Raw genomic sequence first — 27,305 nt, forward strand, 5'->3', positions numbered from 1 at the left:
AAAAACATTCTGTATCACAACAAGCAGCTTCAGCACGAGTTATCCGACGTATGCGGACAACACTGCGTGTATTATCTGTATAACAGAGCCAGTGGGAAGTCGTACCGGGACGTGGTGTCTTATACTCCGAAAATACTATCGCGAACGATGATTTGGTTTCTGATTTTGTGAAAAGATATCGTTATTGCCTTAAGAAAAGCTGCAATACCTCCTGTAACCAGCTAGCAGGGCCTCTGCATGAGTTTAAATATTGTCACGGCTTGTGTTAACGGCGTTCCTATTTTTTTATGTTTTTCCGTGTGAAAATGTAACCCCAGTCTTAGAACGCTCTCCGATCATACCTTTAAAGTTTTATTGCGTTTGGAAAATTTAAACCCCCGTTTTTTAAACGTAGAAAGAGCCGTGACCTTGACCTTTTGATTTTTGTATGTGTTTTTTTCGCCTGAAAACGGGGTGGATGTGTGAGAGCGGCCTTCCGATCATACCTTTTAAAGTTTTAACGCGTTTGCATAATGTAATCTCCGTTTTTTAAACGTAGAAAGAAGCTTTGACCTTTGACCTTTGATTTTTTGTATGTGTTTTTTTTCGCCTGAAAACGGGGTGGATGTGTGAGAGCGGCCTTCCGATCATACCTTTAAAGTTTTAACGCGTTTGCATAATGTAAACCCTCCGTTTTTAAACGTAGAAAGACGCTTTGACCTTTGACCTTTGATTTTTTGTATGTGTTTTTTTTTGCCTGAAACCGGGGTGGATGTGTGAGAGCGGCCTTCCGATCATACCTTTAAAGTTTTAACGCGTTTGCATAATGTAAGCCTCCGTTTTTAAACGTAGAAAGAAGCTTTGACCTTTGACCTTTGATTTTTTGTATGTGTTTTTTTCGCCTGAAACGGGGTGGATGTGTTGAGAGCGGCCTTCCGAACATACCTTTAAAGTTTTTAACGCGTTTGCATAATGTAAACCCCCGTTTTTAAACGTAGAAAGAAGCTTTGACCTTTGACCTTTGATTTTTTTAATGTGTTTTTTTTTCGCCTGAAAACGGGGGTGGATGTGTGAGAGCGGCCCTTCCGAACATACCTTTAAAGTTTTATCGCGTTTGCACGCTTTAAAACATTGTTATTAAGTACAGAAAGAAGTGTTAATCTTTGATCCTAAATTTTTTTTATGTTTTTTTTCGCCTGAAAACGGGGTGGATGTGTGAGAGCGGCCTTCCGATCATACCTTTAAAGTTTTATCGCGTTTGCATGATGTAAACCCCCGCGTTTTTAAACGTAGAAAGAAGCTTTGACCTTTGACCTTTGATTTTTTTTATGTGTTTTTTTGTGAAAAATGTTCCGAATGTGTAGAAAATGCACCCCCGATCATACCTTTAATGTTTTTGCATCGTTGTTATTAAGTAGAGAAGTGTTGAAAGTTGTTTTTTAAACCGTTATACCGAATAAAAGTGATGAAGGCCGGAGATGAGTTTCAGTCTGTGTTTTATTAGTAACAATATACAAAAACGTGACTGACTGCGATGTATTTTAAAGAATCTTGATCATAATATCCAGTCAGTTTTTAATTCGATACCCTCCTTTTATGGTGAGAAACCTTCCCAGCGTTGGAAGTCTTTTTTTTTCTTAAGTTTCTTCCTGGCCGGCGAATCGGTTAAAAGAAGGGATTCATCCGGCGAGCTGCTCCGGCCTTTTTTAAGCTTCTGAAGCTGCTCGCGGGCTTGCGGGTTTGATACGCACGCCCCCGGGATGTTCCGCTCCTGTAAAATATTGAGGAACTTCACCCAGCCTGTAGGAGGGCTCGATTCTTGAACGAGGATCCGAGATGTTTCATAAGATCTATGGCGTGAGACCCCCTCACGACTTTCCCCTTGTAAATAAATTCCCCCGACGGACTCCAGCGCGTATCACCCTTCGATAATTTCCTCATAATATATTCAGCGTTTCTACGCTCTCTGGAGGGGATATTCTTCAGGACCTCTGTGACAGTCTCATCCTCCTCCTCCTCCTCCTCCACCCCCTCCTCCTCAGGTTGCTTAGCGACGCGAGTCTCTTGCGGGGGTGAAACGCGTGATTCGAGTTCCCCCTGCTTGATCAGGGTTAAATAGCGCTGCAGCAGAGCCTCATACTTTTTAATTTTTTCATAAGGAGAGTGAGTACGTTCTTCCAGTATACCTCGCATTCGCGAGTCCGCCGTTTGTCTGATGTTATTTCCGCTCGGCGGAACGGAATGACCGAGTTGAAGCATCTGCTGTGGAGTGAGTAAAAACATCTTTTGCGCCGCTTTGAACGCCATTATCCTCTGGGTACTATTAGACTCGTTATAACGGGCAGGGCCGCGGCGAGCAGAGGCAGGAGAAAGCCGCCCGTCTGAATCAGCGCTCCCTGCTTCTTTTTATAACTGGTTTTTCTGTCGGCCAGAAGACGTAAACTCTTTTTCGTTTTTTTCAAGGCCCAGAATTGAGAGTCGCTCAAGGCGATATTCCCCTTTAATATATTCAAAGCGATCTCGGATAAAGTTTTCAGAAGCTCCGGCCTGCAGGTCTTCAGGCTGTGGTGACGCTCCCTCGCCCCGGCTCTGATTAGCGCTTTAAGAGCGGGGGCGTTCCTTTTTAAAAGAGAGCTCATATCCGTTTATCTTTCTGTAAATAAACTGTGGGCCACTCGTGCTGGGAGTAATCCCGATCTCAGTCTGAACTGATCTGGACACTCCTGCGTGCAATCCAGTAATAAATACCCGTAAGGTACGCTCGTAGCATCATCACGTGCCTCCAAAAAAATTGTTTTCTGCTGGGAAACATTTGCTGAGCCAGAATGTTTCATCTGTAACTTGTCTCTGGGATTTTTAAACAGCACCATATAATTACAATCAAACTGATGGTTCGACTGTATTTTCCCTTATGAAACACGTTCTGTGTGATCATGATGACGCTCATATTCCGGTGATGTCTGTACTGGTGTGAAAATTCTTACAACTTCAGGATGATCCGTTGCTTGAAAGATGAGATCGTCCAAAATAACCAGATGGCTCTGACCTTCAGGGAAAAGGCTGTCGTCCAGAAATGAGTCAGGGAGTCCTCTTACAAATTTAATATTTTTATTCTTCAGTTCAGAATACAGAGGTTGTTCAGACGTATACAGCCATACAATGTGTCAGGCACATGTCTCATAGCGTGGCTACAATTTTCCAGCAATGTTTTCACAAACACAGTCTTTCCCGAACCACTCGGTCCAACGATGAGACAGGAGAATGGGAGCTGAAGTCTGGGGTCAATCTCCACCGTATTTCCAGAGTGAGACATGTTTCAAAATCCGAACGGTTCGGTTTCCCCGTCCTTTAAAAGACGCCGCTTGTCATACACCACCCTGAAGGATTTTTTGAAATGACACGTTTGTCAAACTGAAACTGCTTTTATGACGTTAATTCCCTGCTGCGGCGTTATGATAGATGCAGCGAGGGCGGGATCTTTTATATAACCCTCGACCAGATCTTTGACGCTGTCAAAGTTTATTTTCTGACAGCTTTCGTGGGTTTGAGTGATCCCCTTCACACGCATGACTGTTTTACCTCGTGCGGTTTTATATGCGTAACTTTTAGGTCCCGCCGCTGCAAACTCTGTGATGACGTCGCCGTTCAACTCGTCGGTGAGCTGCCCCAGATAATTACCGGTAGGCAGCGGGGTTTCACCCCGCCTACAAACGTAAATCAGGCTATCGGTATCATAATACAGAATCCTGTCAGGATTTGCCACAGCCTCCATAAAACCGTACAAGGTCAAACGCGCGTACGCCGTTGTAACGCCGCGATGAAAATATTGACGGTTTTACCCGGTCGGCTGACGTGCCGCGGGCCGTACCTCCATTGAACCATAGCCGCCTGACTGCTGAGGAATGTTAGATATGTGACCTCGTACTCTTCAGAAAACAGATACCTGAACAGATCGTCAGCATTTTTAACGAGCGCGGTCTGCGTCAGATTTGCCCTCTGGGCGAATTTCCCCCAGAAGGAGTTGAGGCAGATCTTAGCCATCTGACGTTTTGCCGGATTGTGACTGATTTTTTCTGGGTCTAAACGAATCTTCTGATTCAGCCAGTAGTCCGTGATGTATTTTTCTCTGCTCTCGGAGTCTTTATCAAATTCGGGAGGGAAACCAGAGGCTTCCTGCTTGTGTTTTAAGAAGGTGTTTATGTACCCCTCAAAGATTTTATCACTTTTTTCCTCAAAATGCCAGACTTCAAAAATCTTAGCTACAGCATAGCCTGTATCCAGAGCTTTGTGGAATTCCGGGGTCGTCCAAGTCCCAGACAGAGCTCTCTGCTGCTGACTGTGTGTGCACGCTGCAGCTTGATTATTTCATCAGCGCAGGTGCGACACAGAGTAAACACCAGTTTACCGTGAGGAGTTCTGTGTGGGAGGACGGGGAATTTTAGCCCCTGGGGCGGGTACACGATGGCTTTGATGAGCCCGAAATAAGTCCTGGGGTCTCTGAAATTTCTCTCTATAATTTCCGGATGCCCCGTGGGATATGTGAAATTTACGTTAACGTAAGGATACAGCGAGGTCACGTCGACGTAATAGACCGTCTCATCTTGCTCAGCCGTGTACCTCAGACGGGCCGCGCAAGTCCGACCGCCGTATAAAGCGTCGCGAGGTTCGAGGGGCGGCGGTAACCCCCTGCGGGCGAGGGAAACACCGAACGCTCTCATCCCTCAGCCTCATTTCAAGCCATTGATGCTCCCAAATTACGTTGAGGGTGACGCCCGGCATAGCCCGCAGAAAGGCTATTTTTTTCTGACACGCTGCGTGGAGCTCTCCAAATGAGGTGTTTGTGAGAGGGTTTATTTCATGCTGTGTAAAACACCTTGCACACCCGTGGTAAAACATCCGAGAAACTCCCACACTTTTATCCGGCCGTCAATCTGAGCATACCCATCAACATAATAACCTCCTATTTTTTTCTCGCCCCTGTTTAGAGCATGATCGATGATAATGTTTTGCGTCTCAGCAACCCATTCTAACCATTGCACGGCCACGTCCGAATATTTTTTATGCCTCGTTCTATAATTGTCGGCGGAGGGGATCGCCAGCGTTTTTGGAGCAAGAAAGTTAGTTTGGAAGACTTTCATACACGCCGAGGCGATTGTAACGCAGGTAAAAGGATCCACGAGTGTTTCAGCGATGAATTCAGACATAAATTTGGAGCAGGCTGCAGCCAAGATTTTTGTGTCGTTATCACAATACATAACGGCCTCGGCTTTAAAATCGAAAATTGCGTTTTTTTTCCGCACGTACCACGCGTTAAATTCCTCTCTTTCTCCCTCTGACATATTTGCGACCCCGTAAGCCGCTGAGTCCGGGTACGGACCGACATAGTTCAGATTTTTTTCTGAACTGAACAGGTGCGGAAAGTAACCTTTGCGGATGATTTCGTCTTTCAGCCGGATCCCCAGGGCTTTAGGCATCTGAGATAAGCGCATTGTAAGGAAAGATAACGAATCTATATATTTCTGTTTAAAGGCGGCGTCTGTCATGAGTAATAGTTTACTCCCGGTCATAATCACAGCGGGGGTTACGCCCTGCTGGACTAAATACTTTAGAAGCAAATAGCCGTCAAAACCTTTTGAGTTGTGAGCGATGAACACGTATTCTTTGAATTTTCTCGTTCTAAAATGTTTAAAGAAGCGGGCTACGCAGTCTGTCCCCCATGCGCTCCAAAAATCACCCGTCTTTGTTACAGCGCTGACGTAAAACGGTACGTGTTCCCCGTTATTATCGACATACGTTTCAAAATCATAAAAAACATATTTCTCTGAATGCGTCTCTTCAGCTTTGAGCGGGGTCATATAGCAGAGGTGACCCTCGCTCGGCTCCTGGAGAGCCTCGCCGCATATATGACACCTCTTCTGCTTACACACGTGCCGAGCGCTGTTTTTAGAAAACGCTATGTAATACTCGCGTTTACATCGAGAGCATTTTTTTCTGTTATCACACACATTAACGAACTTACCGGCGGAAGGACGATACTTCGGCTGTTTATGCAGGCTGTAACAGGTGGGAGAGCGACACTCCTTGTTACATTTGCTGCAGAATACAGGGTTATTTTTCTCATAACACTGCGTGGATTCACAAATTTTACAATATGACGGACAATTATGGGAGGCGTGGTTATTGTACCCCTCAAAGCAAAACTTACATACATATTTCACTCCCAAAAATCTCTTTAAATCGATGATTCCGTAAAAATGATTATTAAACAGAAAAACGAAAAGAGTTTTCTGCTGCGCCGGTATTCCTGTCTGGAATTTTGTCAGCTTTCTCTCCCCTTCGGCTCTGAAAAACACCACAATTTTACAACCCAGAGCGTTTTCAAATTTTCCCACCTGCTCTAAAGATACCGGCGTAGCTTCCGTTAATCCGACGCTATTTTGTAACGCCAGTCCGCGCTGCTCCGCCTCGTGCGTACTCAGATGAGGATTCAATAACTGAACGAGGTTTATCGCGAAACATAAACTGTTGTCAGGATTATACACGATATTAAGGCATTTGGATTTTTTCCTCAGAACCTCGTGATGGAGGAGGTCATCTATTCTGCGCTTCCCCGCGCCGTTCTGGTTGCGGATGACTTGAACCACTAATTCCAGAGACTCGTCGGCTAAAACGTTGGAATTTGATTGTATCAATCGTTCTAACAAATTTTGGAAGCCCGTCACATCGCCAGCGTCGTTATATGAGCTGATCAAAGCGGCCTCGTTGTAGACTGAGTCCCCACGAATCTCCATTTGGATAAAGTCCCCGGCCCTGGCGTGTGTTAAAGCCTTTTCGACCGAGTTATGAAGAGCCCCAACGACGTTACGGTAAAATTCCGCGTAGTCGGGAATTTCGTCGGCGCGCTGGAAATTGAGAGGCAGCCTGATTTCGATATTGTTAAAAGCAGGTCTCCTGATGACGTTAGCAGCCCCACCACCCGTCATGGGAGAGTGTCGGCTGGGTCCCGGTCGTGCATCATCCCCGTCTTCCATCAAAACAGAGATCGCCGCGTTTATCGGGGTTAAACGAGCTCTGTTTAAAATCTCTTCTCCGCGCGCATTGCGCGGGGAGGGACTTCTTAAAGGTGAAAAAGCGCGAGCGTCGTTAGGCGTTTGATTTAATTCATCCACCGCGGATTGGACGTGAGGATTAACTTCACACGCGAGGAGGTTTACGGCGTTATTTAACGGAGTCAGACGTACCTGGTTCAACGCCGCGGGACCGGACTCGTCTGGAGGTGAGGTGTGCGGGGGGTCAGGGGGCTCTTCAGTATCAGACTGGACCGTCGAATTTATAGCGTTAATCGCAGAAATGATGTAGGGGTTAATTTCTTCCGATTCTCGTTCAGCCGCTAAATTGTTAAGAGCCTCATTTAACGGTGTTAAACGAACACGGCTTAAAAGTCTCTCTCCGGACTCGATGTTATTTTGAGGCGGCGAATTTAACGCCTCGGGTAATGGACCATCTGCTCCAGGAGCGCTCCCCGCTGAGTCGATTATTGAAGCGTTTAAATCCAATACACGTCCGAAGTTATTTTCCCGATGTGAATTCTCTCCTTCCATCTTTTAAAATCTGTAGCAGGAAGAATCTACCTCAAGAAATTCAGTTAATATACCTCTTCAAAATGAATTCTCCCGTTCCATCGGAATAAGAGAAAAAATAAAAAAAATAAAAACAGACTACACATTTCAAGAAAGTTGCGTGATGAGGTTAATCCCAGCTCAGAATATCTTCGAGCCTTGCGTCTCTGTGGAAAATAGACGGTCTCCCTCCACCGCGTGCTGAAAAAAGAGAAAATCGTTAGTTATTAAATATTTAAAATAAATAAATACATAAACTCCGACTCCTTACCGTGTACATCCGCGGATCGTTTTACGGGTCTCTCCCACTGACCCGCTTCTCCATGGGCTGTGACAGAAAAAATCGGGTTATTCCAGAGTTTTAATCGTGATTTAATCTCGATCGCTGTACTTACATCTGCGTGGTGAAGTCGGGGCTTCCAGCCTTCGAACTTCTTCAGGGGGCTCTGACTTGATTTCTAGAATTAACATAAATAAATGAATACAAAGCATCACCCTCGCAAGCGGATATTCTGTACTATTTCAAATATATTACCGAGGACGGGTCCGAACGCGCTCTGGACCGTCTGCGTGGTTTTGTCTAAAAAAAAAAAAAAAACAGTTTCAGACGGCGTGCATCATTTAAAAACACTCATTTCTATCAAAACAGATTACTTAAATCACTTACCCTGAAAGCTGATGCGGTTTTCGCACTCTGCTCGAAGACAAGAAAACTTAATTAAACAACATGGTTTTCCAGGATTTTTTCCGCAAATTTATTCTATTTTATACCCATAGCTGGGGGTCCAGGCATCTTCACTCTTCACCGGTCGTAGTGGAAATGCTCGCTGACTCGTTCCCAGGGACGTAAGTGATAAGGAGCATTGTTTATTGTTCGGGCTCGGGGCAGCATCTCCGCTCAGCGGGTGTCCCGCGCCCCATGATCGATCGGCTAATATCTTAAAAGAAAACATCATCTGGCGTGAGTGATAAGGAGCATTGTTTATTGTTCTTCGGGTTCATCACCTCGGGGCAGCATCTCCGCTCAGCGGGTGTCCCGCCACACACACACACACACACACACACACACACACACACACACACACACACACACACACACACACACACACACACACACACACACACACGCACACACGCACACACACACGCACTCACACAGACACAGCGTCTGCAACAGGCTTTACAGCCGTGGGGTCATGTTTCCGCGAGCGGCTCTATGCGTGGGTATTTGACCGTCTTGCTGCAAAGACTTACAGCCGAGAGAGACGGGTATTTGTTCCCCTTCTTTAATTTACGAATTAAAAAACAGAAAAGGAAACGTAATAATTTAAGAATTAAAGATATTAAAGGGTCATTAAATAATAGACAGTGATTTATGTTTAATTATTTCAGAATTAGTTAATTCTTTAATACATTAAAAAGATCTAGGTATTTTTAATCGTTCTTTAATTCATGAAATAAAATGACATTAAAATATTAGACCCTGGGTGGGAGGGGAGGTATGGCTTGGAGGCGGTGCTTGGCCGGGGTTAGGGGAGGAGCTTGGGGGTGGGGCTAGGGGAGGAGCCAGGGGCGGAACTAGGGGAGGAGCTGGGGGCGGGGCTTAGGGGCGGGACATACTGACGTCATCGACTCTGATTGGATGTGACGTCATAAGGGGCGGGGGCTCGGAGGCGGGATCAGGGGCGGGGCTTAGGGGCGGGGCATAATGACGTCATCGATTATGATTGGCTGTGACGTCATAAGGGGCGGGGCTTGGAGGCGGGACTAGGGGAGGGGCTTAGGGGCGGGACATAGTGACGTCATCGATTCTGATTGACTATGACGTCATAGAGGGGGCGGGGCTTAGTGACGTGGCCGATTTTGATTGGCAGCTGTCACTTTTTTGACGAAAGGTGGGTCAGTTTTCTCTCTCTCCCGAACTCCTAATCTGACCGTTTACTCTCCGACTGTGAAACAAGTCCTCCTCAGGGGTAGACATTAAAGATTTGGTCCATTACTTTAAAAATTTCCTGGCCTCTCTTGGAAGTGTGTGTGGAAAATCTTCCCATTCTTCCCTCATGTAACCAAAGAGAACAGAGCCACAAAATAAGCACAATTTGACTTTTCAAATGAGCGTTTGTGTAACTTATGTTACCTGTTCATAGTTCAGATCACAGTAAACTTGCTCTTGTGATTTTTCAGAGATTTTGTTAAAAGTACCAAATTCACAAATGCTCAGTTTTAGATGTGCACTGACACAAGCACGATGCACGCGTGTAACAAATTCTAAAGCTCTAGCATCTCCAGTCACAAAAACACCCAAAGCCTTCGCCTGATGATGACAGACTCACAAAGGACCCTTTATTTATTTATTTATTTATTTATTTATTTATTTTATTTTATTTTTTGCCGGGGAGTGGGAGGGATCACGATTAGTAAATGTAGCTGAAGATTCTAACAGCCATCTGGTTTACAAACCTTTAGAATTGATTACCATGAATATGCCAGGAAGCACTGAACTACACTGACTGAAGCACCTGTTTGAATTATGGGGTGCAGTAAAAAAAAAAAAAAAAAAATGGATTCATCAGTCCAGCAACATCTTTGCTGCTCTTCATATTCCTGAAGTTTAGTCAAGGCAGTTGGACGTCTTGTTTACCTCGGAAACATTTTGGCGCTTGAAACAAGAAGCTAAACGAGAAGTCCACTTGTCTTGACTGAACTTCAGGAAGCTTCTGATCTTCACCTGGATGACTGAGAACCTGCACAGTGCTCATACACATATCCTATCCCAGCAATCACAGGATGTAAGGTGGGGTTCACCCTGGACAGGATGCCAGTCTGCCGCAGGGCCACATATAGACAAACACATTCACATCCACACTTATGGACACTTCAATGTTTTCAGATCACCTAACCTGCATGTCTTTGGATGTGGGAGGAAGCCGGAGCACCTGGGGGAAACCCACTCAAACATGAGGAGAACATGCAAATTCCATACAGAAAGGCCACAGATGGGAATCAAAATCTTCACGTTATAGTTTTATAGGTCAATGTATCCATAGAGAGAACTAGCCAAGTGTTTTGGGTCCTGTGCTGTCTGTCTGACTGTACGGGTGCGTGACTGTGATCCTAAACGGTGACGTAAGGTGACAACTGGATGTCTTTGTATGAAGTGCTTTTTTATTTTTGTAAGATCCTTGGTCCATCCAGTACCCAAGACAGTTCCATGGCGTGGTGGATGCAGTGATGCACAGTGTCAGTGCATGCTCACAAACCTGTAAGATAAGTGCTGACCAGCCACATTTGTACTGACATTCCAATATCTATCTCGTTATCCTTGTTAACAAAGTGATTTTCTGAGGAAGTGCCCTTTGTGAGTCTCCTCCTGATGACCACGATGTATTAAACCGGTGCACACTCAAAGATTGACAACATGGCACCCATTCTGTCAAAGAGCATTCAAGACATGTAGACTAGGGCTGCATTTTTAAACTTATGTAAGGAAAATTTGAAGTTTAGTGACCTGATCTGGATAAGACCTAAACAAGGACAAAGTAAAGAGAAATAAGTCCTATATCGGCTCTTATTTCATTGTCTGAAGTGGATGAGAGACTACAACTCCGCCTAGATGAGACACCAGTCCATTGAAGCTTACTTCCTCAGCCAAGGCCAGTACCCATTTACAGTTGGGCAGACTGGGACAATGCAGATGAATTGTCTTGTCCAAGGTCACATGTAGCTAACTCCTTTATTAAAAAAAAAAAAAGACTGTTGGACCAGGGGACCAGCGTTAATGTCTACCCCTACCTCAATGACCTTCTAAGGTGAAAGTAGCTGGTAATATATTAAATTACACTTCATATTCAAGTATTCAAATACGATCGCACAATTAAGCAGTTATTGAAAGCATGCAGATTACTGGGTACAAAAGTAAAAAAAAAAATGTTTAAGTCTGAAGACGACACAAATGTCATGCATACGTTTGCTGTCAACCTTGAACACATCACAGTCAGAGTCTTCAGCAGCCAATCACAACCACGGCTGGCCATCGCATTAGCCAAACGCTTTTTGTTTTTGTAGCCAACTACGGCTACATGGTTGTTAATAATTATCCGTTCAACAAAACTGAAAGGTGAAATACTTGTATATTAGAGGTACAACTCTATGACGGTGTTCAATCAAAGGAAGGAAAGTGTCTGAATCATGTTTTAAGGGCTAACAGTGGAAAAGACGAACTCCATGACCCTGTTGATTCTTACGGACATGTTACATGCATTCCCTCGTTGGTACTATTTATGTAAAGCAGTGGATTTATTTACATGTTGGAATACTGTATCTTCTCTGAGCCTTGTTGTGTACAAAAGTGTTGTATGGCTGGGGGGCCTGGCTGCCTTTTTGTTTCTGTCTTTTGTTTTTCCTTCCAGGTGGCTTGCATTTGGGACTGAGTGGCTGTGTAGCTGAGTTTATCAGGACCTCACCCTGATCACCTGAGGCTGACCACCTGTGGCTCATCAGGACTCACAGCTGTGGTGCATCTACATGGATTGGAACATGGTGGCATTTAAGACTGGAGTACACAGTGTGTATTTGCCAGAGACTCGACCTTGTGACCAGACGGGTGAGATCGTCGTCTCGGGAGCCATCTCATCATCAGTGGATGCAGAGAACGTCCAGGTTTGATGCATGGTCTGTGAAAGAGAAGAGGGTGAGGTCTCACGCTCGTCAGCACACTTCCTGAGGTACGTTAGATTTTGTGACTAACATTTATACAGTCAGTAAATGTGGTGTCCCTCACACCTTATTATATTGAGCTGTATGTTGGTCGTTTAAATCAGCTTCCGCTGCAGTGAGTTTGTGAACTGGATGTTCCATGCCTGCAGGGTGGGAAGCTGATTAGCAATTAAGCCAGGAAGTGTTTGCTGTTTGTGCACCTTTGAGCGTTCTCTCTGTGTGTTGAGTGTGGACTCGCATAATGATTCCTTCTTTCACAGACTCGGTTTGTCGCGGCTACCTGGGGGGTGTCGGCGGGGTCCTTGGGTCCGAACCAGTTCTGGCTCCGGACCGTTAGCGCTGCTGGGTGTGCACCGCAATCCACCACGTCAGACCGCGCACTTTTATATTTTTCACAGCACTGTTATGTTCATTAAACTCTGTTATCCTTTGTACCGTGCTCTGCTTATTTTATACTGGGTCCTTCAAACGCTGGTCGGTTCTCCGGGCTGCGTCCGACACATAACACAAAAGCCTTCGGTTTGTAACTGTACCGAGCATAACAATTCTCACTGTGCCCGTGACGACTGTGAGAGAAACTGTGGGACATTTTGCCATGCAAATGTTTCTGCAATCTGTCATGATCACACGGTGGGTGCACCTAAACACAGCACTGACCACCACAAGTGGTATTGGGCATTGACACTGAACCGCACATTTGTTTGTTTTGGTTTTTCTTTGCTACGGTGACAGAAACGACCCTCCTGCTGTAACATAAAATATAATTCTTGTACATGTTGTCCCGTAACATGATTGTGTTTGTCCCTAACATTTCTGTACGTATGTAAGTATGTACTGTATGTACGGCGAAGGCTTTCACTGAGCTTTGGTCAGACACAGGCCATTGAGACGTTTTGTCACTTTGATTCTTACTTTAGTCGTGCACAACAGTGTAGTGTACGCAGTCTTGTAAAACAAACAAAGAAAAAAAACATTTTGGTATTATTTGCACTTTTTTGTTCCATATTCATGAGTTTAAACCATCTGAACTTCTTCCATTTGCAGATGATGGAGGCCACTATGCTCATTGAGACCTTCAAATGTTTCTGTAACCTTCCCCAGAGGTATGCCTCAAGACTGCTGGGAAAGTGTAGTGACACGGACCCACAACAGGGGGCGTAAATGAACAGACAATGGATGAGCCAAAAAGATAACAATTTAATGTTGTGAATGTGCACAACGAAATACCCACAATCACAGGTTTTGACTTCAGTCAATATACAATGGTGTAGTGTGGGCAGGCTCGAGGATAGAAGACGTCTGTCCAGAGAAGAGCCGGGCCCCACACGATTTCCACTGCCAACGGATCTGAAGCACACCGGAGCCGCCAGGTCCTGAGTCCCCAGGTGGCCACCGTCTCCAGCTGTCAGATCTGGTACTGCTGGCAGGAGGCAGAAACAGTTAATGGTGGGTGTGTGTGCACACACCCAATAAAACAATCAGCAGCAGTCTCTCTGTTAATGGGTGGGAAAAAGACCTCCACCGCCGAAATAGGAACAATATACGTGCAGAGCCTGAATGAACTACTTATCAGGTTTGGTGTGAGGAGTGAAGAGCGTCGACTCCTCCACAATCCACAAACCCAGCTCCCAGCTGCGAGTAGTCAAACAGGTACGCCTGCAGAAATATTCAGGAGACCAAAACGTGCGTTCAGCACCAAAAACGGCTGAGAGTTTTACCTGAGGTAAGACAATATCTCGGCAGCGAGGTGGAGTTGCTGCTCGGCTTTTATGGAGATGGTGGTGATGAGTGACAGCTGGTGTAGATGGTGAGTAACAGCTGTCACTCCCGGTTGCTCCTACGAGGTGGTTGCGCCCCCTCGTGCCTGAAGCCTGATCTTCAGGCAGGGCGCCCTCTGGTGGTGGGCCAGCAGTACCTCCTCTTCAGTGGCCCACACAACAGGACCCCCCCTCAACCCAGCTCGTCAGGGTGCCGGTTGTAGAAGTCGGCCAGGAGGGCCGGATCCAGAATGAAGCTCCTCTTCACCCAGGAGTCTTCTTCGGGTCCATACCCCTCCCAGTCCACCAAATACTGGAACCCCCGGCCCTTACGACGGATGGCCAGGAGCCTGCGAATAGTCCAGGCAGGCTCCCCGTCGATGATCCGGGCAAGAGGCGGCGCCGGTCCGGGGGTGCAGAGGGATGAGGTGTGGTGAGGCTTGATACGTGAGACGTGGAAGACAGGATGGATCCGCAGTGAAGCCGGCAGCTTCAGCTTCACTGCGGCAGGACTGAGGACATTGAGGATTGGAAACGGTCCGATGAAGCAGTCCTTTAGTTTCTGTGACTCGACCTGGAGTGGTATGTCCTTGGTGGAAAGCCACACCTCCTGCCCGGGCTGGTATGCAGGGGCCGGGGAACGCCGGCGGTCTGCATGGGCCTTGGCCCTCGTCCGGGCCTTCACCAGGGCAGAACGGGCGGTGCGCCACACCCGACGGCATCTGCGAAGGTGGGCCTGGGCTGAGGGGGCACCGACCTCTCCTTCCACCACTGGGAACAATGGGGGCTGGTACCCCAAACACACCTCAAATGGGGAGAGACCGGTGGCAGAGGACACTTGGCTGTTATGAGTGTACTTGATCCATGCCAGATGGTCACTCCAGGCCACCAGGTGCGTGGAGGTCACGCAGCAGAGGGCCTGTTCAAGTTCCTGGTTCACCTGCTCTGCCTGTCTATTCGTCTGTGAATGATACCCGGACGAGAGGCTCACAGTGGCCCCCAGTTCCCTGCAGAAACTCCTCCAGACTTGAGAGGAGAACTGAGGACCATGATCCGAGACAATGTCAGTTGGTATCCCATGCAGACGTACAATGTGGTGGACCAGGAGGTCTGCTGTCTCCTGGGCCGTTGGGAGCTTCGGGAGGGCCACGAAGTGGGCCGCCTTGGAGCATCGGTCCACTACCGTGAGGATGGTCATCATGCCCTGGGATGGCGGGAGGCCTGTGACGAAGTCCAGGCCGATGTGTGACCAGGGGCGATGAGGCACCGGAAGCGGCTGGAGGAGTCCTTGGGTGTTCTGGTGGTCAGCCTTGCCCCTGGCACAGGTGGCACAGGCTTGGACGTACTCCAGGACGTCGGCCTCCACAGATGCCCACCAGAAGCGCTGCCGGACCACTGCCATGGTTCTTCACACCCCTGGGTGACAGGAGAGCTTGGAACTGTGACAGAAGTCCAGGACTGCAGCTCTGGTTTCTGGTGGGACGTAGAGTCTGTTCTTAGGGCGGGTCCCTGGATCTGGGTTCCGTGCCAGGGCCTCCCGGACGGTCTTCTCCACGTCCCAGGTGAGGGTGGCCAAGATAGTGGACTTGGGGATGATAGGTTCCGGTGGAACTGACAGCTCGGTCTTGACTTCCTCTTCGTGTACCCGGGACAAGGCGTCGGATCTTTGGTTCTTGGTCCCGGGGCGGTATGTGATCCGGAAGTCAAAACGTCCGAAGAACAGTGACCAGCAGGCTTGCCTGGGGTTCAGACGCTTGGCGGTCCGGATGTACTCCAGGTTTGGATGGTCCGTGAAAACCGTGAAAGGTACTGCAGCTCCCTCCAACAGGTGTCTCCACTCCTCAAGAGCCTCTTTCACCGCTAGGAGTTCCCGATTGCCGACATCATAGTTCCGTTCTGCCGGGGTCAACCTGCGGGAAAAATAGGCACAAGGGTGGAGGACCTTATCGGACTCCCTGCTCTGGGACAGCACGGCTCCTATCCCTGAGTCAGAGGCATCCACTTCAACGATGAACTGGCAGCTAGGATCGGGCTGCACCAGAACTGGCGCAGTCGAGAACCGGCCAGGTGAAGGCCTTTTGGGGAGGTCAGGGCTGTCAGGGGACCAACAACCTGACTGCAGCCCTTAATGAACCTCCTGTAGAAATTTGCAAAGCCGAGGAACTGTTGTCGGTTGGGGCCAATCGCTCACCGCCGCAACCTTGGCCGGATCAGAGGCGACGGAGTTGGAGGAGATTATAAACCCCAGGAAGGACAAAGAAGTGCGGTGGAACTCACACTTCTCACCCTTCACAAACAGCCGGTTCTCCAATAACCGCTGCAGGACCTGACGTACATGCCTGACATGAGTCTCAGGATCCGGGGAGAAGATGAGAATATCGTCCAGGTATACAAAGATGAACCGATGCAGGAAGTCCCGCAAGACGTCATTAACCAAAGCTTGGAACGTCGCGGGGGTGTTAGTGAGGCCGAACGGCATGACCAGGTACTCAAAGTGACCTAACGGGGTGTTAAATGCCGTCTTCCATTCGTCTCCCTTCCGGATCCGAACCAGGTGGTACGCATTTCTGAAATCAAGTTTGGTAAAGATTTTGGCTCCATGCAGGAGCGTGAACACTGAATCCAACAGGGGCAACGGGTATCGGTTGCGAACCGTAATCTTGTTCAGCCCTCTGTAATCAATGCATGGACGGAGTCCGCTGTCTTTCTTGCCCACAAAAAAGAAACCAGCACCCATCGGGGAGGTGGAGTTCCAGATCAGCCCGGCAGCTAACGAGTCCCAGATGTAGGTCTCCATTGATTCACGCTCAGGACGTGAGAGGTTGTACAACCCGCTGGACGGGTATTCAACGCCCGGGATCAAATCAATGGCACAATCGTACGGACGTGTGGGGGAAGAGTGAGTGCCAGATCTTTGCTGAAGACGTCAGCAAGATCGTGGTACTCCTCAGGCACCGCCGTCAGATTGGGGGGGACTTTAACCTCCTCGTTAGCAGTCAAACCGGGGGGAACCGAGGATCCTAAACACTCCCGGTGGCAGGTTTCACTCCACTGAGCCACAACCCCAGACGACCAATCAATCCGGGGATTGTGTTTTTCCATCCATGGGAAGCACACAATAACGCGGGAGGTAGAAGGAGTTACATAGAACTCAATCTCCTCCCGATGATTCCCAGACACAACCAGAGTTACTGGCTGTGTCTTGTGTGTGATTAAAGGGAGAAGGGTGCCATCCAGCGCCCGTAACTTCAATGATGAAGGAAGGGCCACTAGAGGGAGCCCTACTTCCTTTGTCCATCTGCTATCCAACAGATTCCCTTCCGACCCCGTGTCCACAAGTACTGGGGCGTGAAGGGTTAAATCCTCACACAGGATCGTGACTGGGATTCGTGCTGATTTACTTGCACTCCCTTCGTGCGTGTTGTGACCCACCCTGAGCCCAGTCTCTAAGGGCGAGTGTTGTTTTGACCGTTTGGGGCAGTTTTTCTGTGTGTGCTCCTTTGAGCTGCAGAGAAAACACTCCCCACGAGCCAGCTTCCTCAATCTGTCATCTGATCTTATTTTGGCCCTGCTCGTTTCCCTAACAACGTCAGCAGGGGGAGCTGTTGCCACACAGAGCCCTCTGGCTGTGGAGCGTGGGGAAGACGGCTCCCTTTCGGACCCGGAAGAGGGACGGCTCATGCCTGAACACGCCCTTCGTCTCGCTCCCGTCGACGTTCCACTAATCGGTTGTCTAACCGTACTACTAGGTCGATAAGCCCGTCTAAATCCAGCGCTCGTCCTTAGCCACCAGGTGCACCTTAGGGACCAGAGAAAGTCCATTTACAAAGGCGGCACGGAGTGCAACAGTATTCTATCCGGCCCTCACTGCCGCGATGCGAAAGGCGACTGCATACTCGGCCGCACTCCGACGCTCCTGTCTCATAGACAGCAGCACACTCGAAGCGGTTTCGCCTCTATTTGGGTGATCGAACAATAGTCTGAACTCCCTCACAAACTCAGTATATGCTGATAGAAGCCGTGAGTTCTGCTCCCAGAGCGCCGTAGCCCAGGATTGTGCCTCTCCTCGAAGCAAATTAATAACATAAGCCACCCGGCTGGAGTCCGACGCGTACATGACAGGCAGGGTGCCCTCTGGTGGTGGGCCAGCAGTACCTCCTCTTCAGCGGCCCACACAACAAAGACAATCCTGTCTGAGGTCAGACAATTCCTTTGACTTCATGCTTGGTTTGTGCTCTGACATACACTGTCAACTGTGGGACCGTATATGTAGACAGGTGTGTGTCTTTCCAAATCATGTCCAATCAGCTGAATTTACCTCAGGTGGACTCCAGTTAACCTGTAGAAACATCTCAAGGATGATCAATGGAAACAGGATGCACCTGAGCTTAATTTTGAACTTCATGGCAAAGGCTGTGAATACGTACGTACATGTGATCTCTTAGTTTTATTTTTAATACATTTGCAAACATCTAAAAAAAAAATTCACTTTTTTCACATCACAACATGGTTGGAGCATTTTTAAATTTTGACACCTGTGTAATTCTTTATTGACCCCTGTGGCTCCTTAGAGGTCAGCTCCAGGATGGCTCCATATCTGAAAATAAACATTAGTTAATTTAGAATATGTGTGCCAAATTGCATGTTTTTATCACAAAATGAACAATTAGCTATGCTGCACCACTACTGACAGAGGTGTTGTCTATGCCAATACCTTATCAGGATTGACAATGGATGCCTGCTCTCGAGAAGTGGAGCTGGATATCTGCCTGGGTGGTTGCCATCCAGGACCTAATACAGGTTTGTAGTGTGGTGGATGCTCTATTCTGGTGCACATGTTCCTGAATGTGACCTGACAAACTCTGGACATGCATAACCTGGCACAGGAAAAACACATTTTAAGTGGATCTTTCCTGGATTACTTTGAGAAGAGAATGGAAGACATTAGGTTAAACATATTCCAGCGTGCCTTAATCCAGCCACTACACCCTGCTATTGAGGTGGGCTCCATTACTGAGGTATTACTTAGATTTACAGAATTTGATAGTATGTATGGCTGTCCATGCTCTGAAACCAACAAACCTGAGATGTTTTGTAAAGAAGAACGGTCCAAAATACTGTCAACCAGAATCCAGACTCTCACTGGAAGCTATAGGAAGCGTTTAGAGCAGGGGTAGGCAACCTGTTCCAGAAAGAGCCATGAGGGTGCAGGTTTTCTTTGCAGCCACTGACTCCACCAGGTGATTTCACTGATTAACTGATTCCATCTGCTCAAAGTGATATTAATCAGTAAAATCACCTGGTGGAGTCAGTGGCTGCAAAGAAAACCTGCACCCTCATGGCTCTTTCTGGAACAGGTTGCCTACCCCTGGTTTAGAGGCTGTTATTTCTGCAAAAGGAGGACCTACTAAATATTGATGTATTTTTTCTATTGGAGTGCCCAAATTTATGCACCTGCCTAATTTTTTTTTAAAGAATTATTGCACGTTTTCTGTAATCCTATAAACTTCATATAACTGTTTGTCTGCTACATGATATACACTCAACAACTTGTACCCACCACCGATGCTCTTGCTCTTACTTCCCTTCCACTTGGTCTCTTGCACACACAATGTCTACCTTTCTCCACTCCATCATATCAGCCAGCTCTCTCCCTTTACCAGTCATACTACCAACATTCAAAGTCCCCACTTTCATTTCCATCCTTCTAGTTTTCTTCTTCTCCCACTGTTTGTGGAAACGTTCTCCTCCTATTCTTCGCCCAGCAGTAGCCCAATTTCCACCGGCACCCTGTTAGGCGCAACCCTCCTCATATATCCGGGCTTGGGACCGACACTCAGAATGTACTGGCTGCACACCTCATGTGGCTCCATCTGTGTGGAGTAGACAGTTCTCAAAAACTGAGTGATGTGCAAGAAGGAGAAGAGTGAGGAAAGCCACCAAGACAACCCAGACGTTACAGGCTTCTGTGGCTGTGATTGGAGAAATTGTGCATAGTGCATGTTTTGAATTTTGTATCCCCAGTTATACAGCTTCATGATGAAGTGGTACAGAGGAGGGTTTTCTTTCACCAAAACATCAAATCTAGGCTTGCATCTCAGATGTACCATCAGGAAAATTGTAGCTGAACTTTCAGTTCTTCTTGTAAAGAAAATTCACAGCAATATAAACGACAGTAATTAAATACCTCCTATAATGTGGTAATGAAAAAAAAAAAATCTGTAAATTTTGAAATAAAATTCTTGTTATATTTTGCTGGGCAATAAATCAATGCACACAGCAGTTTAAAAGGACGACTTAACTCAAAAAAGCCGTGTACAAAGGCAGAGGGCCGAGATAAATGATAATCTAATTTGTTGGAACATCATGTATATTAATACGCATTTCACACTTAAACTGTACCATGGCACAGTTTGCTCTGGACTGTAACTCCGTGTCATGCAATGACATGCGTGACAGTTTAAAGTTCTTTGTCTCTGGATTATGTTTTATTCTGGACTAATGTGACCCTCAACAAGCTTTTCTTTCTACAATCATCACTTCCAAATCAAAGGTAAGCTGTATATTTTCCTCTTTTATCGACAGTCTGCTGTAAAGTTGCAGACTTTTTTGAACTGTTTATCAGTGTGTGCACTGTAAAAACTGTTATAATATGATGGCAGACGAAGGATTGAAAGCAGAAAAGTGTCAAATCACCGTTTTTTGTGTCTGATTTAACAGTTGCGCATCAGGCTTCAAGTCCAAGTCTGAACACAGTTTGAAAAAATAAATGATTGGACTTTTAATCACAGAAATGACTCTGGTCCCACTTTCCTCAAATCGACGAGTGTCTGAGTGCTGAACTTTAATTTGTACCTCTGTTACTCTGCATGTCCAGACTGCTCAGGGTTGCAAATGGAAATACATTGTGATCGGATGGGACATTTTATCCAGTGTGTGCTAAAATCTGTACAAAATCCATTATATACGGTGTTTATTACATGGAAATCATTACAAAAACTTTGGGACTTTTTTTGTCCAGTGACTGCGAATATCTGTTTTATATGATGACGGTTTAGGTGAGTTTTATTGTACATGGCACTGAACAATAAATTTACCTCTCAAAGCTTTGACAATGATGTCGGCTTCCATCCCACATGGCTGACTTTATTTTCCCAACTTTATCTTCTGTTTGGATCTGAAGGAAATCTGTATATTTTGAAGCCCTTGCTTTGTCTATTTGTGCGTCCAAATGCACAACAACCTGTTGGGAAAGTGAAGTACACGGACCCACGACAGGGGGCGTAAATGAACGGCCAATAGGAAGTCTGAATAAATAACAATTTATTCTGCAAATGTGCACAACCACCAAATATGCTTTTAGTCTGTCAATCAATCGACACAAAAGGTGACGCGTGGGCAGGCCCGAGGGTAGGAGACGCCTATCCAGAGAAGAGCCGGGACCCACGAGGTTCCACCACCAACAGAGACCTGCAATACTTCGGAGCCGCCAAGTCCGGAGTCCCCAGGTGGCCACTGCTTCCAGCTGTCAGATCCGGTACTGCTGGCAGGAACAGACACAGGTTAAAGATGGGTGTGTGTACACCCAGCAAACAGTCAGCAAAAATACAGTTCCTTCCTGAGGGAAAAACTTCCACCTCCAAACACAGGAACTCAGAATACGTGCAGTGCCTTATGTAACACTTAATCAAGTCTGAGGTGAGGAGTGGAGACGCCAACTCCTACAACTTCCACAAACTCGGCTACAAGCTGCAAGTGTACAAAAAGGTTAATGACTGCAAAAAGCTCTGCTGCAAAAACCGTGTGCGTACTGCACAAAACGGCTGAGTTGGTTTACCTGACAGGTAAACTGATAACTCGGCAGAGTAGTGGTGTCTCTTCCAGGCTTTTATGGAGAATGATGATGATGGCTGATTTCTGACAGCTGTCAGCTCCGGGCTCCTGTGAGGCGACTACGCCCTCTGGTGCCTGAAACCCGACGACAGGCAGGGCGCCCTCTGGTGGTGAGCCAGCAGTACCTCCTCTTCGGGCGGCCCACACAACACAACCCATCATTTTCAGCAAATAAATCAAAAATTAGCTGGACTTACATGCAGACAGATTAACAGCAAATGCTATTTTGAACCCAAAATGGCACCACGAGTCACGTGACCACCCCCCCAGCCCGACAACTGGCCCTGAATTGGGCCAGATACTGGCCTCCATTTTGGAGTACGAATTCCCACTCCTAAATGACCAACAGGAGCCACATCAGTGAGGCTGGATGGAGGGCAGGCTGGCTCCAATTATTTATTTATTTATTTATTCTGCAAACCTGACAGTTTGTTGAAGTCTGTGCCTGTCATGTTTGGAGGCAGAGGGAAACCAAATGGAGATGGAGATGCACAGGACAGACTGGATGATGGACATGTAGAAGATGATGAGCAGTTTCTGTGGCAGGTTGAACTTCCTGAGCTCTGCTGTGCCTTTTCCTGATGGAGTCTATGTGGGAGGTCAGATCTTGGGAGATGATGGATCTCAGGAACTAGGAAGTGTCCACAGTAGGCACAGTGTTGTTGAGGATGGGGGGATGATGGTGGGTTTCTCCTGAAGTGAGGTGAATAGGGACAGTTTTCAGATTGTTTTGGTGATAACTTCCTACTGTGACCATTTGCATGATCTCCCCATAAACGATATAAGACTTCTGAGGAGAAGGCTTTCAATATAATATATATATATATTTTTTTTTTTTCAAAATGTGACTGTCCCCATTCACCCCAGAGATGGGGTGAATGGGGACAGTCATGGTTTGATATTATGTACCTTCTCTACCTTTAAATGGGGTGGATGGGGACATGTGTAGTCTTTTTTTTTTTAAAAAGCAAAGCAACATAAAGTCATGACAATTATAGGAAATTACATCTTGGGCCACCTTAGTTTTATTATAAAAATTGCCACATCTTTGATAATGTATAAAGTTTATGGCTTAACACAACTTTTCACAAAATATATGTCATAACTCAAACATCATTACATGCACATAAAAGCATGAACTTTAGACAATTAAAGCATATGTCAGCTTAGATAAGTTTAAAAAAAACTTGCAAATCTCCCGTACTGTATAAAACTACATGTACAAGTTAACAACACAACTTTTAACAAATATGAGCAGTCATTACTCAGAACATGTTCTAGTAAACACAGTCAGTAGCATTCAAAAGGTTACATTCCACTTATTTATGTCCAACATGATTCCAGAGGTAATGCTGATAAGCAAATAGCCTTGTCCTCAGTAGTTTCCTCTGCAATGAGAAAGTTTTGAAGATATATCAGTTTTAGCTTGACGACATGGTATGGAACTTTGTACCACTCTTCCTGCAGAACTACTTTTGGAATCTAATTCTGCAAAAGAAAGTAAAAAGGACTCAGTGACCATTCATTTTGGAAAATATCAAAATCAGCTCCAGGTTGTTCTGACCACACCAGAGGATCAACTGTCCCACCTGCTGTTTGTATGCAGCCTCATCACCATCCTGGACGAGTCCAATGATGGTGTCATCTGCAAACTTCAGGAGTTTAACAGAGGAATTCCCTGAGGTGCAGTAGAGGGAGAAGTGCAGTGGGGAGAGCATACACCCTTGAGGGGCTCCAGTGCTGATTGTTCTTGTGCTGGATGTGATGCTCCCAAAGCTCACCTGTTGTGTCCTGTCCGCCAGGAAGTTGGAGATCCACTGAGAAGTGGGAGCTCAGCCGGCACAGAGAGGTTGGACAGTTTTTTTGTGGAGAATGTCAGGAATGAACGCCAAGCTGAAGTCCATGAACAGGATCACCACGTACGTCCTTGCAGAGTCCAGGATGTAATGCAGTCCCATGTTGACTGCATTCTCAACTGACCTGTTTGCCCAGTAGGCAAACTGCAGGGGGTCCAACAGATGTCCTGTGATGTCTATCAGGTGGCTCAAACACCAGCCATTCAAAAGACTTCATGACTACAGATATCAGGGTGATGGACCTGTAGTCATTTAGTCCTGTTATGGAGGGTTTATTTGGGACTGGGATAATAATGGAGCGTTTGAAGCAGGGATGAACCACGCACAACTCCAGAGAGCTGTTGAAAATCCAGGTGAAGATAGGAGCCAGCTGATGAGCACATGCTGTCAGACATGAGAGACACCATCAGGTCCTGGAGCCTTCTTGATCTTTTTTTCTGCGAAACTGCTGGCAACCATCCTCTTTACACATAAACTTTAAACATAAACCGTGCTGTTTGCAATTCAATAATGTCATAGAGTTTTAGTATTTTAGATATTAAAAATAATGCACTAGTATGATCACAAACCCAACATTGTGAATTCAAATGGCTCACTTTTTTTTTAACAGTATAAAGAGTGAATGTAGAGAAGTCTTATAAGTGTTACCCAACACATCTGAACAGTAGGTTAGATCAGCTAAAATCAGTGAACAATACAAAATATGAAGTGATTTGTTATCCAAGAAATGCTTTGCTTTTGCCATAACTGCAATACTTCTAGATAATTTAGCGTGCATGTATGTAATGTGCGGTTTCCAGCCAATTTTGTCATCTACCATTACTCCAAGGATTTTTGTAATATATACTCATTCTATGTTTACATCCTGTAACTTTGTCTGCACCTGATTATTCAGTCTACTGCTGCCAAACACCATAAATTTAGTTTTGTTCAAGTTTAGTGATAACTTATTGATGTCAAACCATAATTTAATTTTGCCAAATTCTGAAGTGACTGTGTCTGTAAGTTCACAAGTGAAGTTTAAGCAAGAGGACATACACACATGAAATAACTCAGAAGTAAAACAACAACAAAAAATGCATAAAAATAACAAACCCATGACCTGGAGAGGAGGGGAAACATGAAATGGCTGGATGACAAGACCCCAACCCGATGATGAACATCCAGCAGGTCCTAGACTGTAAAGGTGGGATGGCCACCAAAAGTGGGAGATTAGAGGGTAAATGGCAGGAGGGCACAGAAAGCCTGTAGATCTGGGCTTCAGCTAGGAGACGTGAAATGTAATGTGATTCCACAATGTCTGCAGAAATCAGGGCAGGACCACTGTGAGGTAGTGATAAATGATTTTGTGAAATAGTCAAAGGCCAAATCTGTGTCCTGGATTTCTGAGGGATGATATCTATTGTACTCTATAAGGTGACTGATGAAACCCTGTTCACTGAATGTTTTCATTTCTTTTGATAATGATTCTAGATGTTGATCTTTTCTGTTTAGAACCCCCAACACAGGCTAGAGAGGACCACAGTCAAAATCAGTACTGATTTCAATCACTCAGTACTGATTTTGAAGGATCCCTCAGATTGGAGCAAGACAGTGTGACGGCCAAGTGGTTTGTGTGCTTGTTTCCAGAGCAGAAGGCTCCTGGTTCAAGACCACCTCTGCCCATTCTCCATGTAATGTGGAGTTGCTTCAGGAAGGGGAACCAGCATAAAGCTTGTGTCAAATCGACATGCAGATCCATCGACATTGACATGCAGATCCGTTGAAGTGGCCACAGCAGATGTGGCCACTTCAACGAAAAAGGGAGAAGCTGACAGAATTTACCTTGGATTGGGTCTGGTTGGTTTCTCAAGATTGTCACAAATTTCCTTGAAAGAATTTTTAGTCATTAATAAGCCAAATTTGATTGAAATCACCTCAGACTAACATCTGTGATTGGCTCTTGTGAGTGAGGAAATCTGCTAATTTATTAACAGCACCAGAAACAGCTGAGGGTGGTCTACAAACACCTACCACCTTAAGTGCATTGTTGCATGATAAGTTTCTGCAAGGTGAGTCCTGGGGATCTGACATGGTTTAGTGGCTGTGTGAGAAGTTGGTTGAGTGTAAGTGGTGAGAATAAAACGAGCTCAGAGATCCAAGCAGGTTGAGTCAGGTCAACTGGACTTTTGTTCCTTGGTAGGGAAATTTTGGCTGAAATCACCTAAAACTAACATGTCTGGCTGGAGTGAGCAGGGAGATCTGCTAATTTATCTGTGGAATTGCAGGAGGTTGCGACAATCCCCCTTGTCACATGTGTAGGCAACCGGTCATGCTCTTTGGACAAGACGCTTCATCTGCATTGTTTCAGTCCACCCAGCTGTAAATGGGTTCCAGCCTTGACATGGGTTGTAAGCTGCTTCAGATTGTCAGCATATAAGTCATAGACTCTCATTCACCTCACCCTACAGATTTCAAGTATTAGCATGGGCATCAGGACCTACACAGGACTTAGTCCTACTACTTGGGGTAGTATCTCACTGGGCTCGGACAGCTTGTGAACAGGATCCGCAAGGGAATCTGTGCAATGTACGCAGCCGTTCGTCACCCCTTTACCTGAGTCGCAGGGGGGGTGCCCGTGTATCGCTTGATTTTTCAACAGACCAAAAAAATTGTGCAACACACTTCCTTGCCAGATAGTCGGACGTGCGTCTCGTACCGCTCTCCATGTAGTCTCCTCAACTCAGAACATGCGCAACATGAGACAACCTGTGAGAGGTTGACACACACTTTTCCTTTTAAATGACTGGAGAGGAGCAGAACAGTGCTTCTAGAAGTGGCTGAGCAAGTCTAGCAGCCTTCAGCCACCTGGCTGGCAACCACCCACCATACACGCACGTCAACAGGGGGGCCACGGATGAGCCGCACAAACCAGATTTATTGTGTTTTTCTCTTTAATTAATTACCTCCGCCAAGGAAGTTATGTTTTTGGTCACATTTGTTTGTTTGTCTGTCTGTCAGCAGGATAACTCAAAAGGTTTTGAATGGATTTTGATGAAATTTTGTGGAGTGGTTGGAAATAACAAGAGGAACAAGTGATTAAATTTTAGTGGTGATCTGGATCACGATCCGGATCCAGGAATTTTTTAACGGATTCTTCACCAGTGCGGGATAGGGGGAATTTTGACATTCTAGTTTCTAACTCCACAAAAACAAGGCAGAAAGGCTTGAAAAAAAATTGAGGTGTAACATAGTCAAATGTTCTATCAAACAACAAAGTTTGGTGATGATCGGATCCGGATTTCGGATCTGGTGATCCAGAATATGCAAAAATATAGGGAAAATAGAAAATGTGTCAGTGTGAGGTGACAAATGAAGCTACAGATGCACAACTAACACCAGACTGTAGCTCAATCTGTACTGATTCAGTAAGGTGTCATCAGATTTGATGTAGCTTCAAATGTTATGGAGCTAGATCCAGAAGCAAACCGCCATTACCGAAAAAT

At 46.1% G+C, this 27,305-nt stretch overlaps 1 long non-coding RNA gene across 1 annotated transcript in view; it reads right to left on the bottom strand.

Moving 5' to 3' along the window:
- Nucleotides 1-3,934, bottom strand: part of LOC117519582 — an 18,608-nt gene extending 14,674 nt beyond the window's left edge. Inside the window, exon 1 of the long non-coding RNA XR_004563356.1 lies at nt 3,923-3,934. This is a non-coding gene — a long non-coding RNA (uncharacterized LOC117519582). The remainder of the gene's footprint in view (nt 1-3,922) is intronic.
- Nucleotides 3,935-27,305: the final 23,371 nt, after the last annotated feature.

Source organism: Thalassophryne amazonica, chromosome 10 (assembly GCF_902500255.1).
Source record: "Thalassophryne amazonica chromosome 10, fThaAma1.1, whole genome shotgun sequence".
NCBI classification, from domain to species: Eukaryota; Metazoa; Chordata; class Actinopteri; order Batrachoidiformes; family Batrachoididae; genus Thalassophryne; species Thalassophryne amazonica.